At 46.8% G+C, this 14,786-nt stretch overlaps 1 long non-coding RNA gene across 1 annotated transcript in view; it reads right to left on the bottom strand.

Moving 5' to 3' along the window:
- LOC110304297 overlaps positions 1 to 5,146 on the bottom strand; it is a 60,075-nt gene extending 54,929 nt beyond the window's left edge. The window contains exon 1 of the long non-coding RNA XR_002379054.1: positions 4,809 to 5,146. This is a non-coding gene — a long non-coding RNA (uncharacterized LOC110304297). The remainder of the gene's footprint in view (positions 1 to 4,808) is intronic.
- Positions 5,147 to 14,786: the final 9,640 nt, after the last annotated feature.

Raw genomic sequence — 14,786 nt, 5'->3', positions numbered from 1 at the left:
ATCACTGGAAAGAGAGGCCCACTGGACTTGCCAACTTTATATGCCCCAGTACAGGGGAATGCCAGGGCCAAGAGGTGGGGGTGGGTGGGTGGGGGACTGGGGGGGGAAGTGTATTGGGGACTTTTTGGATAGCACTGGAAATGTAATTGAGGAAAATACCTAATTAAAAAAAAGAAACAAAACAAAAAATAATAATAATAAAATAAAAGAAGGTGCTGGGCACCTGCTGGTGACAGTTGATATTGCAAAGCAGCTACATCAACATTTAAAACAGTGGTCTCAATCTTCCTAATGCTGTGACCCTTTGATACAGTTCCTCATGGTGTGCTGACCCCCCAACCATACAATTATTTTCCCTGCTACTTCATAACTGTAAATTCGCTACTGTTATGAATCATAATGTAAACCTGTGTTTTCCAATGACTTTGGAAAGACTTATTCAATCCCTGAAGGGGTCACAACCCACAGGTTGAGAACCATTGGCTTAGACAACCTTGAATTGTGTCCCTGAAAACTGCCAGTGTGGAATCAATAAATTTCCAGAAGAATAAAAGGCAGTGCTAATGGTGAGGGTTTATGAAACTAAGAGGCACAGGATAAGAGAGGCATGTTCTCTCTGACTTCTTTGTTCTTGTTCACTCCACCACTGCCAGCCTTTTCCCTTTCACACACACACACACACACACACACACACACACACACATACACACACACACACACACACACACACACACAGAGAGAGAGAGAGAGAGAGAGAGAGAGAGAAGCCCATCTTACAATCTAAAAGGACTCCCATTTTCAGGGCCTCTATCCTTGCTATTCCTTTAACCAAAACTGCTCCCTCATGTCTTCTCTTGGCTTTCTTCGTGGTCTCTACTCAAATATTATCGTTCAGCTGTGACCTCTTTGACCCCTGCATTTAAATTACCAATAATTCATGTCACCCTTGCTCCACTTCCTTCATTGAATTCATTGTCTGCCAGTATCTTATACATCTATTTCTCTCTTGCCTGAATCTTCAGAATGCAAATTCTCTGATGGTAGATGTCTTTGTTGTCTTATACCTATCTCTCCAACACCTAATATAATCTATTAGTCACTCAAAAAAGCATGTGCTGAATGGTTAAAGAACGGGGATGTGTCCTGACTTTCTAAGATTGCTCTGAAGGTAATTCCTACACTTCCCAATAAGCCATGCTGTGGAGACATTTGTGAGCTGAGCTGTGGCAATGATGATGTGAGCACGGAGCCTCACCACGTGGGATTCAGAGATCTGCCAGGGAAAGCAAAAGAGGTGCCATTGTTCTTTCCTAAACGCTCTCTCTGTTCTTCCTTGATGAGGAGTCCTCCAAAGCCCAGATGTGTACACTACATCTGTGCTCAAATATGCTGCGATACCCTATTAAAGTAAGAGAACCACCAATAGGCCGTCTGTGTGCTAAGGACCCAGATGCCTGCGGTCACAGACCCTGAGAACCATGGGGCAGTCGGGGAAATGCCAGTGCCCATATTCATGTCTTGGTTCCTTTCATTTTGCCCACATAAGGGTGACCAACTAGTCCTCATGACCACATCTCTCTCAGTCTTCAGAGAAACCAATAGAAGACTAGGAACCACTTCATAGGTGTCGCCTTTGCCCTCAGCTTGGAGAAGGTAGAACTCATTCTGTGGAATGAAGAACATCCTGAATCTGCCACCATCCATCCTGGCCAGGAGAGTCTACGCCAGTGGAGGAAGTATTTGGTAACTTTGATTACAGAGAATATTTTTGCCCCCCCCCCCCCGCAAGAAAAAACCAACCCCGCACCCCCAAAAAAGCCAAAGCAGAGTTGCATTATGATTGGCTAGGTTTCCTATTGAATGGTCAAGAGTGAGATCCAGGAACTGAATCTCACGGATGCTGAAGGTAAGAGATCATCTTTTATAAACCTCTGTCTGAGTTGGACAAGTTCATCCTGTGCATCAGCTCCTGGACCTTCCATGTTTGTGGCAGCAGCTAATCCTGTGCCCCTGGGATGTCAGTGATAGCTAAGGGAGCAGGCAGGCAGAGCGAGGGGGGGTAGGGGTGGGGGTGGGGGTGGGGGGAGTAGCTTCCTCTTCTCCCTGGGTTCTTCTCCCCCAAGCAGATGATGCTATATGTCACAAGGGACACGCCTCCTACTTCCTGGACTAAGAACTCAAATCTTTCTTACCCTTACCTCCATGGATCCCTTTCCAGAATGTTCTCCTGGTGTGGGCAAGTCTACTGTCTTCTAGAACCCTTCCAGGACCTGCCTTGCCTTAGCATCTCTTTCCACACTCCTCATGCTCCAGCCACTTCTCACTGTGGCCTTAATTGCTCATATTTTGCTTCTGGATTCCAAGGGAATCTTCTGCATATCAAAATTCTCCAAGTGGCCTATTACTGTTCTGATTAAAAATGCCATTTTACCATTGTAAATGCCTACTGACTCCTACCCATAGGCAGTTTTGCTCTGAGCCTTCCTTCGTCAAAGGATCTTCAGTGACAACAACCAGATCCCTGGAGAGTTGAGATACTTTACAGACCCCTCCTGTGAAGTGCACTAAGGATCCCTTGGGGCCCAGTGCCAAAGGCCTATCTTCAGCCTTTCATTTCAAACTCTTACTGTGTGCCTCTTTTCTTCACAGCCTCCACCCGATCCTTATATTGTGCCAAGTTCAAAATTTCTCCAAGGTCAGAGCAAGTCAATACTAGGGAAAACAAACAAAAAACGAACAAACAAAAAAACCTGTCTCGAGGTGGCAAAGCCCAGGGAACAGAAACTCTGTCAGTCAGGTGATGGCAGGACATGGAAATCAGCTTAGATGAAACCACAGAAGAGACCCAAATCTAACAGACCCTCTCAGTGTTGTGGGCATAAGCTACACACACATTCTAGTCACACAGAGAAGGCATTGCCACCATGGGTCTGGAAGAACAGAGGGTTCTGGAAGAATTCAGATGATTACAACCTAGTGAGATGCAGGGTCACCAAAGAGACATCAGTTCTCCATTGCTGTTCCATTGGTCTAACCCAACAAACAAGCTATTCAGCAAGGAACCATGGGTAGTGTTTCTCCATATAGAGGCCATGGATGTAGGGTGTGCAACAGCAGTGCACAGAAAATGTTAGTGCAAGCCAAGTCTGGTTGTGACCGTCTGCCTTCTAGGTTGCCTGTCATCCACTGAAGACCTTTGTGCTTTCCAGTGCTACCACTCATGGTGCTGCTATCTATCTGTCCTAGCTCTGTCTGGAGGGCCACTCAAAACCTGAGGATCCAGAATGACTCTAACCTCTCCTTATTTTTTCCTATTTCTCTTTAATTCCCTTTTGACAAAGACTTCACTCATAGCCTTGGACAGAGTTTTATGGAAATCTCTGGTTGGTCTGAGGTAGCTTTGTAGAGACTAGACTTTTGTTTTCTAGTGATAGTCAAAGTAGGAGCGAAAGCACACAGGAGGACTCTCCCCTATCAGCCAAGATCCAGAAGTTAGGCACAGGACACCACAGCATTGCTCTTCAAATGGTCCAGAGCAATAGGCACACAGACTTTCTTTCCAGGGCCACAAACAAGCTAGGTTCTATACAGCTGCTGGCTTCCTTCTGCGACATTACTATCCTTATACTTGCAAACTGCTTGAGGAAGCCTTGTAAAACTGCTCAAGGAAGGGGTCACAGAGCTGAAAGCAGATGACCGTTCCCTTGGGGTAGCAGTCTTAACCAAAAATGACTTCTGAGCATGCAGCACACTGAGCTCTGCACGACCTCTGCACAAACCCCCTATTCTCTCACTTTGCCCACTCCCAAGCGAGCCCCGCTACCTTCTTCCTCCTCCTCCTTCCCCCTCCTCCTTCTCTCTCTCCTCCTCCTTCTTTCTCCTCCTCCTCCTTCATACAATATGTCCCTGTGTTATTGGTGCCTTTCCATGAGGTCCTCACCCAGCAGGGTTAGCTATAAAAAATAAGGTTTGCTGGCTACTCCACAAATTCATAGCCTTGCCTGACAGCTAACAAGCACTATGGCCAGGAAGCGCAGCAGAGTGAAGGCCCAATTACACAGAGGAGAGCCTCCTACAAAGGGTTTAAATGTGCTAACAAGCCATCACGGAAGGCCAGGGAGCCCCTAATGGCCTGCCTGCTGTCAGAGAGGCTGCAAAGGCTGAAAAGGAGCAGGCCTGCCACAGCTGCAGAGCAGTGATGTCTGTCAAGAATCTCTCTTTCAAAATCAGTCTTGTTGACCTGAAGCCGGGTGGGGAGGGGCAGAGTCACTGGGCAAGTCTTATAAAGTGCAGCACCAGATGACTTTCTACCCCCTCCCCACATCCCTTCAGTGCTTCCTCGATGCCTACAGAATAAAATACCAACATCCTATGTCGTGCTGATGGGCAAAGTTCTATAGCCAGGTTTTAAAAAGGGAAGTTGGCAAGGTGGCCCAGGTGAACAACAAAGGTTACTAGACAGGTTCTAGAACGTACAGAGGTACACGCCTGTAATATCAGAACTATGACCGGCTCCCTTTTAAAGAAAAGTAGCTTTCTGAAAGTCTTATTATATAAACTAAACCAAAACAAACAGAGCAAACTGGGATCTGATCCCAGGTAATGATTGAGAATCTAAACACTTAAATGTTACCCCATGCAGAAAGGAACCTGAGGTTCAGAGAGGGGAAGGGACTGTTCACAATCTCAGAGAAAGATGGTATCTTCCTAAGAACATGATTCCTGCCTCCCAACCATATCCAGATCCATGGCTGTCTGAACTTGACTCTCTGAAACCTGAGCCCTGCCCCTTGAGCAGTGTTGTATACCTTGGCTGTCCCTTGGGTGGATATTCATCTCCTCTGGGGAGTCAGCTGAGATACTTGACAATTCTTTCCTGCCAGACTCTCTTCCAGCAACGACTCCCAGAAGTCAGCTCTCGGTGGACTCTGCTGGCCACCAGGTGAGTAGAGCCATGGTGAGATGGCCCACTGGGCCAGTGCCCTCAGTTCAGAAGAACAAAGTCAAGTTCATCACCAGGTAGCATTTTCAGAGAGCCCTGGAACAAGGCCACCTCTGGAAATCAGTTAGCATCCCACTTCTCTATAGAATACTGTTGAGAAGGCTGCATTGCAGCCTCACCTTGAGACTTCCTTGGATGCTGTTTGGGAAGGAGGCAGTGTGTGTGTTGATTTCTTCTCTTCTGCCTCCAGCACTTCCTCTGGTGTGGGTGCGGCTTCAGCTGTGCACCAAAGGGTCTTGGGGATCAATTATAGCCAAGTCTAGAGTTGCTCACAGCTTAGAAGCAAGAAAGATCATCAAACAATTCATCAAATAATTCATTGTTACTCTGAGTGGCAAGTGTGACAGCAAACAGGTGACTGAGTATCAAGTAGCAGCCAGAAAAACAATCACTGCAGCTCAACACCTTCAGAGAGGTGTTATTCCCCATGGGACATGAAGTAAGTGGAGACCAGCCAGAGCAAGGTGAGGTCAGAACCAGCCTGGTCCCTGGGAGCCCAGCAGAACCTGCAATGCCCAGAGCTTTCTAATATCAGAATAGGACTGGGAATCCATGTGAGCTCTCTTCCCTTTTCCTGGGGGTCACCAGCTCCCTCTAGTCACAGATGACAGAGGAACGTCACAGCTGAGCTAGACTGGACCACCATTCAGAGACGTCACACAGGGAACAGTGAAGAGGCACAGATGGCTGTCCAAGAGGCCTGCTTCCTCTACCGAAAGCTTTCTTGTATTGTCCTGAGACTCACAGAAGCATAAAACAGGCAATTTGGATTTGACCTCAGAGGTTATTCTCTTATGCTGGGAAGTAGCTATCTTGCCCAGTAGAAATAACAATCCTTTAAATTTGCCTAACATTATATAGTTACACTTCATTTCCTTTGTCTGGTACCTGCAGATGTAATCAGCATTCACATTCACCCTGTGATTGCCCAAAGTAATCCTCCGTGGGACTCAGAATAAACCATGCCCCTGGGCACCAGCCTGGACTTTTTATCCTGATCTCATGGTTTTCCTATGGACTGTATCTCTGGATGGGAGGCTCAAAGAAGCCAGCAGCTTAGTCCTTGTGCAAGAGAACAAACTGACCTGAGGAAGTGAGGAGTGGCTGAGACAATAGGCCACCTTAATGAGCAGCTCACATGGCCACCAGCTCTGTGAAGCACAGTGAAGCTGACAGGAAATGTCTCTCGGAATGTGGTGTCCAGCAGACCTCAGGCGGCACAGGGGACATGCTTGACTGAGAAAGAGAGAAGTGATTATGAGTAGACGGGGAAGATAAAATCCCAATTATCCCAAACTTGGCAACCAAGCCTTCTCGCATAAGTGGAACTCAGCCAGGCATGGCGACCTAAGGGATCTCTTGGGAGCAGGGTGGGGCCTGTTAGAGAAAGAAAACTCAAACCTGCTTGCTACAGATCCTCCATGGGGCTTGGGGACGTGGTAGATTGGCTTTTTACTCCAGAATGTGTCAAAAAGGAAAACAGTCGGTTGGAGATGTAGGGGGAAGTACTTTAGAGAGTTGGGGGAGATATGTTGCCCAAAGCAGTCTTAGGAGAAGCTATCCTGAGAGGATGCCTCAAGGGGCAACAGGATCCTAAAAAATATCTGTATAATGAACATTACAGGAATCACGGGCCAAGGAGAAGGTTCTAGACCAGTGATTCTCAACCTTCCTAATGCTATGACCTTTTAATACACCACTTCATATTGTGGTGACCCCCAAACATAAAATTATTTTTGCTGTAACTTCATAATGAATCTTGTTATTGTTATATATTCTAATATAATTATCTGTGTTTTCTGATGGTCATAGGTAACCCTTGTGGTAGGGTTGTTCAAATCCTAAAGGAGTAGTGACACACAGGTTGAGAACCACTGATCTACACTGTCCATAGAGAATAAGTACACAAGAGTCATGCTTCATGTAACATGCTGAGTTATAGGCCCAATCCTTGGGTTCTTAATGACAGGGTGATACAGTAACAGCCTGCCTGTGGCCACTAGTGAGTATAGTTGATTCTCATGATCCTTCTAGACATTCTAATCACTGGATTGAGACTGTCCTGGGGCTAAGGAGGATACTGTGTGATCAAAACATGACCAGAGAAGAGAGGGGCATTCTGCCAAGTTCATTCAGAATAAGAAAGTAGCCTTACAGGGTAGGTTGGAAGAGGCAAAATGATATTGTCTTGACTTCAACCAAAGCCTGTGACAGTCTTTAGCCATTTGGGGGGATTCTATATGGGTAAGATACGGGTGAGCAGGACAAGGATGCAAATGTTCTTGTATGATGCTTAGGTATTTCCCTCCTATGTTGTGGTAACCCGCCATCTAAAGAATCTGTGCAGCGATTGAACCTAGGTTTGGACCAGAGATTGAACACAGAAGCAGCTATGAACCAAATCCACAACCTGAAGCCATGGCCAGCTGGAGCCACAGTCTCAAACAGACTCAACAGCCAAGCAGAATCTAAGTCAGCCAAACTCTAATCAACCTGCAGACCCGTGACCACGATAATAAGTGCTGGTTCCAAGCCAGTGGGTCTTTGAGCCATGTGCTATGTAGTGCAGCCCAGCAAAGTGGATGGTATTAGGGGTCCACAAAGCTCTGAGAAGCACTAGTGAGTGTAAAGTCAGATACAGTCTGCAGCTGATGCCAGAGGAAACTATTGTCCAGTCTGCCAGTCATTAAGATCATTTCTGCTACCTATCTCTTCTCTTGCTCCAGACCATGCCTCCTGTTCCTATTCAGGTGCCTCATTAGCTAGTGAGATACAGTAGGGGGATGATAATAGACAGCCTGTTGTGTACATCAGCTTGCCTAAGATATGGTCCCCAATTCAAACACTAATCTGTATATTGTTGTGAAGTTACCTTATACATGTGATTAAAGTCCATGACTTTAAGGAAGGGAAACAATTTTAGAACACTTTGGTCTATTCATTGAAGATCTTATGAGAAAAAAGCTCAGACTTTTCCATAAAGAAGAAATTCTGTCAGCTTTTGCCCATGTTGACAAGGTCCAACCTTTCCCTTCTGACAAGCTGCCCAACTGACTGCAGGCTTGTCTAACTAGCCCCAGATCCTGGAAGGGCAAAGTGGAGAAGACCAGAGGCATGAGCTGGGACTGGCATGACCTGGGGCATGCAGCCAGAACTCATCGGTGCTTAGGATGGAGGCATCATTGCTAAGGTCACAACAGGGTTCCATCAAGGAGAGAGAAGAAACCACACAAGACCCGAGCCTTTTCATGGACCTGGCTACTAGGTTCTTCATTCCGTGAAAACTTTTCATTTTTCAACCCAAGGGCACTTAGGGCCTGGGACTTTTGCCTTCTTTGGGGCCTCTGAGCTACAGTCCATGGAGGGCAGTCACAGCTGTTGTTAAAGAAAAGGTGTCAAAGAGGCACCTGTGAAGGCCCTGGAGCCTTTGAGAAGCAATTTGTCACGGTTCTCCTGCCATACAGGAGTCAAACACATTCACATGTGTTTGTCACGGTTCTCCTGCCACACAGGGGTCAAACACATTCACATAGTCACACACACACACACACACACACACACATTTGGTACCTTAGTAATCATAGTCCTGGAGCTTGGAGACCCAGTGACTGGCATGTAGGCAGGACTGACTCCATAGCCCAGTATTTCACTCCCTGGGAGTGTCTGGAGCTTTCTTTCTTAGAGTCATAAAGGCTAGGGGTACTGTGAAGAACAGAGGCCACCACTCTGGGTGACCAGTAAGTGTTTGACACACCAAAGCCAGGATCATGATAGTATTCTGATTGTCTCCCCCCGCCCCCCAACACACACACACACACACACACACACACACACACACCTGGCCTTTGGCTGTCCCACGCTGTTCCTCTGTTGCCACTGCACCTGCCCTTAGCTGTTCTCCACCTGCTCCCCCACCTTCTGCACCGGCCCTGAGCCATCCTCCACCTGCCCTTCTATGTCCACCTGGCCCTGCATTGTCATCATTGCCATTGCCATCTCTACTGCCATTCTCAGCAGCCCAGTCCCTGTGCACGCTAACCCAAGGACGTTGGTGCTGAAAGCCCCGTGGCCATAAACAGTTAATGTGATTATTGCATTTAGCCACATTCCAATAGCTTCCTCTCTTTAATCGCTTTGAAAGTGTTTCAAATTCCTTTCCTACGTGACTGAAATCAAAGAGGCACCTGTGAAGGCAGGAAGGCTGCCTGCCAGAGCGAGGTGGAGATGTAAAACAGACAGGCTTTGATGGAGAGAAATTATGTCTTTCTTAATTCCTTTTACCCTATAATTACCTGGCGCAACCACGTGGCTTCACAGCAAAAATAACTTGCCACATAAAAGGTGTTGTCTATAGGATCCTGGCTCTCTCTCTCTCTCGTGCTCAGAGACGACCCGCACGGGAGGCTCCCACACAGCCTTGCTCCAGGCATCTGCAGCCCACCTTTGTCTCCAGCTTCCCAACCACCACTTGGCTCCCAACCACCCGAGTCCCAAAGCGTACACCACACCTCCCAGCTCTGCAGCTGAGCCACTTCCTGCCCACGCCCTTGACCTCACTATTGCTTTCTTCCTTCCTGTTCCAACCTCAGTCTCCTAGGAGCCTTTTCCTCCTCCCCTTTGAAGCCAGATCAATCAGTGTCTCTGCTTGCCTCCTCTCTTCCCTCCTGTCTTGCCTGTTCTCTTCCATGCCTTCCCTCTGCTTCCTTCCTGGTTTCTGCTCCCATTGTTCTAGACCGGGGACAACCCTGAAGATTCCATTATCTCTGGAAGGTGCCCAACTGCCTGCTGAGGCCAAGCCTGCATAACTCCACCCCGATTTTCCTCTCTCTGAGAAAGAACCCCCTTCCAAGTCTTAAACCTCAAAACATTCTCTACCCTCTCTCTCCTTAGGTTGGGGTCCAATCAGAAGACACCCACACAGGCAGTTTTTCACAATACAGCTGAAAGGAGCTTGCAGGAGCCTTTGAGTCACAGAAACCCTGGCTTATATCCTGGCTGTGAGCTGCAGGTTCCATGCCTTTAGGGAAATTATTTCAATGTTCTTATTTGTAAAATGGCAGGGAAAAGTCTTAGCTGCCAGTATGGTTTTTGAGGACTAACTTACATAGCACACCAATGCAGTGGCCACATGCTCCCTGTCCCTCCTGCCCTACCTGGCATCTTACGGGTGAGATGCTCATGGATGCTGTAGCCCTTGACTTCAAACCTTCATTTCCTCAAATCCTTAGCAGCTGAGACCCCCAAGTCTCTGTCTGTGGAACAAGTTTTACTTTAACTCAAAAGATCGTGGTGGATATTAAGCAAACAGACACTGTTGGGAAGATGGCTCCACGGGTAAGCCAGCTTCCTGTGCAAGCACGAGGACCTGAGTTTGAATGTCCAGCACTGAGCATTAAACAATAATAAAAGTAAAATGGCTGTGTGTGCCTGTAAATCCAACTCTGGGGCAGGGACAAGTGAATCCAAAAATCTTGCCGGCCAAACTCTCAGTGACCCTGGACACTCAGCTACACCCCCATATAAACACACACACTTCTGGGTGAAGCCTTTGCCCTTAACTAGGAATTTTGTTATTTCAGACCAGTCAGTCAACTCAGAATTGGGAGTTTCCTGATCGTCGGGAAAGACCTTGTCTCAAGGCAATAAGATGGAGGATGATAGAGAAAGATGTCTGACATCTTCCCCATCTGGCCTCTGCTTGCACGTACAGGGACATGTGCACATCCACACTCAGGGACATACAACACACATACCACCACACACTCATGTAGATGCAACATACATACAACCAAACACTCATGTACATGTAACACACGGACAGGTCCTGCCAGTGTGGGGGAGCTGAGCTATCAGGATAAGAATACTGCAGGATAGTAGCAGTAGAGAGTAGTGCTGGTCACGGCACACCTTGGAAAAATTCCCACAGAGTAGCATCAGCCTGGCTGGGAGTTTGGACCTCATGAATACTGAATTCTTTACTGTCTGTGACATTTTCCCTTACGAAATAGCAAAGGGAGGCTCATCTGGATCACAACCACACTGACGAAGGCAACAAAATCCTAAATGCTCCTGTGCAGCCTCTCTGACAACTAAGCCAATAGTGCTGAGATCTTGAGCTGCAGTAGGTCACAGATGGGGTGGATTTTGGGGATGGTCTGATAAAAACTCCTAGTAAAGGCTTCACTGCGACTTCTGTCCAAGGTGTCTGCTGTGCCACAAGCCATTCTCCTGTCAAGCCCCTTTCTAGACTTAAAAACAAAGAAACCAAAAGGTGCGTCTTTTTCTCGGAGATCCTGGCCATTCAGTCCTGCTCCTCCTTCTTCTAAACACAGTGTCTCTTAGCTGGGAGTTCAGTCATCACTGTGGAACTTGGAAGCCAGGAAACCCAATCTCTTTGCAGAGGTCCTTGTTAGGGCAGGGCATCAAGAGCCAGACCCATGAGATGAGGCTGGCTTGACCCAGAAGAGGAATCAGAATATATAAGGTTGTCCTAACTAGCCTGTAATGAATAGGAACACAGGGAGCACTTAAAAACACATCTAGGTCCCAGTTCAGTTTGTTCATGCCCCGGGGACTGGGGAGCAAAGTGAGCTGTGGAGCTTTGAGGTCTTCCGGACCCTGCAATTGCTGACTTCGAGAGAATGGAATATCTGTGCCAAGGTAAACTGGGACGGTGTAGCAAAACAAAAGGACGTTAGACATGAGCTGAGAGGGATGAAAGGATGTCACCTGCACAAGGAGGTGAAAAAGCACATAGCTGAAAAGTGAGGGTGCTTGGAGGTTTTCTAGATGGTCCCAACAGCTTCTCTGTGCTCATCCACAAGGGGGCGTTGCAGTACCTCAGGAGGCGGAGTCTATTTCTCCCCCAACGAATTCAGGCTCACTAATGATTTGCATTGACCAATAGGACCCAGTTGCAGTGACACCTGTGCCTTCCCAGGTGACCTCAAGGGCCCTTGTTGCTTCTGCTTTTGAGGTCTTTCTAATCTGAGATTGCTATGGGAAAAAACAACAACAACAAATAACCTCCTTTGGTGGCCATGGCCATGAAGCCATGCTTAACTGAAGCTGTTAAGTTTACAGCCTGATTCTGCTACAGAAGTGCATGACTTTGGAGAAAATATTGCTGTCTTCTGGGTTTCTGGTTCTTTGATAAAATTTAGGAAGAGTATTGCAGGTTTATAATCCCAGACATTGGAATCAAAGGCAGGGGATGGCAAGCTTGAAGAAAGCTTGGCGAGAACTTGTCTAATTAAGGGAGAGACTGATAGCAGAGAAACAGAACAATTGTTAGCTTTAGAACTAGCTTATCAGTGACCCTAGATAAGTCATCACATGACTTCTTGGAGCCTAATTTTCCTCATTCCTCATAACATTATATCTGATTTGACTTCTGAAAGGGTTAAGTGATCAGTGAACAATGGGTGCTAGCAAAATAGTATCACCTTCAGTCAGGTCCGGGTGCCCCTCATACCACTGTCTAGCTCTGTGGTCTTGGGGATGACTGGGCTTAATCACGAGACTCTGAATCCCTAGCAGGGTAGGTGGTCACAATCACAGTAGTTCCTGGTGTTGTGTAGAAATGTAGAGATTCCATATAGGCAAAGTACTCAAAGCTGTGTCCGGCACACAATAGATGACTTGATTGTATGTATGATCTGTATGGGACTTTTTATACTATAGAGCCCATTCTACCACAGGATGTATTTGGCCTTTGCCAGGTCAAGCTCAGGGTTGAAGATACAAACAGCACTTTACCAGGTAGCTTAGCCTAATGTTCCAGAGTGACAAACAGTGGAGGAAATGATCAGAGTTCAGATTTTCAGACTCCAAGTCCCAGGTGAGAGGATTCAATCCCAGCTCTTTTATGACATAACTGGTTCCACCCTGATAGTAGGACTATCTTGGACCCACCAGCGATGAAAATGACATAGAGGCTTTTAAATATTTTAAAGCGTTGTCTTTTTAGCTCAGGCAGTCTTCCAGCTACTCTAAACTTATCTCAACTAATCCTGGCACTATGTCCCACCGTGTGGCCATCTCTAACCTCTCTGCTCAGCTTTGGTCTGTCCATGTACCTCCCTGTCCCCGGTGAATCTCTGTTGTCTTATTTTTTCCCTCAGTATGCCTCTGTCTGTTGGGAAATTTCACCCTCCACTTCCTGTCCAGCTATTGACCATCAGCTTTTTATTACAGCTGTTCAGATACAATTCTAGATTGCCTTAGGCAAGAGAAGAAGAACAGATATTTACAAAATAAGAGACCATTGATGGGCCATCGAAATAACAATACAAAGATTATGCCAGCATTTAGCTTTCTGCTGGTACAGAATTAACAATTGAATACACAGAAACACACCTTCACAGTGTGTTCCCTAACACACCCTGGGCTCTGGAGCTGTAGGGATGAATAAACTCTTGCTACCCTCTCATTTCCTCATTTCATGAAGACACACAGGTTGGGTTATAGTCTGCTTGGAGAATGAGGCAGGAGATCATGTCCTAGAAAGTATGCTGTGGGCTCCTCCAAGTTGCATCTTCAAACACCAGTAGAGGGGGACGATGTATGTGAAGAATTTTAATTGAGAGCCAAAGGCACACAGTACAGGCAAGAGCCCAGGTCAGGAGCCCCTAACCCAGCCAAGAACAGGAACATTGATGGGGTGGGGGGTTGGGGTGGAATTTCTTTCATCACACATGGTACCACAATGTCATCCTCACGATGACAGTGAAGACCCAAGCCAGGGCTTGGGGTGCTGTCTTTCTTTTTGTCATCAGTGTCTGTGGACAAAGCCATAGGCTCCATCCTGCCCTTGAAGATCCCCTCCTATGCCTTCCTGGAATAGAAAAGTAGAGAGGAAGTTCTTTCCACTCCCCTTCCCAGACAAACCTTGCCACAGACTGGCTGAATGGTAGCAATTCGATCTAAAATGTCTTCTCCAGGCTCACATTTTGAACTCTTCTTCCCTGGAGCTTGGCTGGTGGATGTAGATGACAGGATGGGTTTTGAAAGATATTCCTATCCCTGGTCTCCATGCACTGCCTGCTGCTCTGCCATGATGTAAATAGTCTATGATCCTGCTGCCGTCCCTCCAAAATCATGATCCAAAATAAGCCTCTTCCCCCTTAAGTTGACTCTGTCATGTCTTTTGTCAATAGTGATATGGAAAAAAAAATGGCTGATGTGCCATCTCCATTAAGCCCCCAGGAGGCCGCTCTGGGGCAGAGACTGGTAAAGTCTGAATTAATTCCTGGGATTGACAGCTAAACCTCAAATCCAAAGAAAATCGGATGTGTTTTGAAGGATGCTTAAAGGTCATATGGTCTGGTTTAGCTCCACCACTGGTGAGCATTGGAGGAGGCAAGCAGAAATAGCTCAGTCCAAGGTGTGGAAGACCCTTAAGCCTTCCAAGGGAAATTGTGAGCAGTGTGTGGCTCTTGCCCAGACCTCACTGTTGGGATGTGTGCGGACCCATCACCTACAGGAGCATGCCTTGTCAGGACAGCTGAGTGGGCAGCTTTACTTGTTCCATAATCATTTGTTGAAGGACTCAAATAAATCACACATCTCAACACAAATGCAGCCTTCGGGAAAAATCTATCCAGACTCTTGAGTTCTCGTTTCCAATGATCCTCAGGAAGTTATTGGAAAAATCAAAACACTATGTTTCCAAGTGCCGCTCAAGACTCACCAAGTTCAAACACTTGCCATAAATCCAGAATGCAAAAGGCATTTTTCAAAGGTTTATTGTTCCCCAAATGACAATAATGCCATATTGACCAAC

The sequence above is a fragment of the Mus caroli genome, chromosome 11 (genome assembly GCF_900094665.2).
Source record: "Mus caroli chromosome 11, CAROLI_EIJ_v1.1, whole genome shotgun sequence".
NCBI classification, from domain to species: Eukaryota; Metazoa; Chordata; class Mammalia; order Rodentia; family Muridae; genus Mus; species Mus caroli.
Note: the sequence above shows the minus strand (reverse complement) of the source record. Positions and strands in the feature narration are given on the sequence as shown.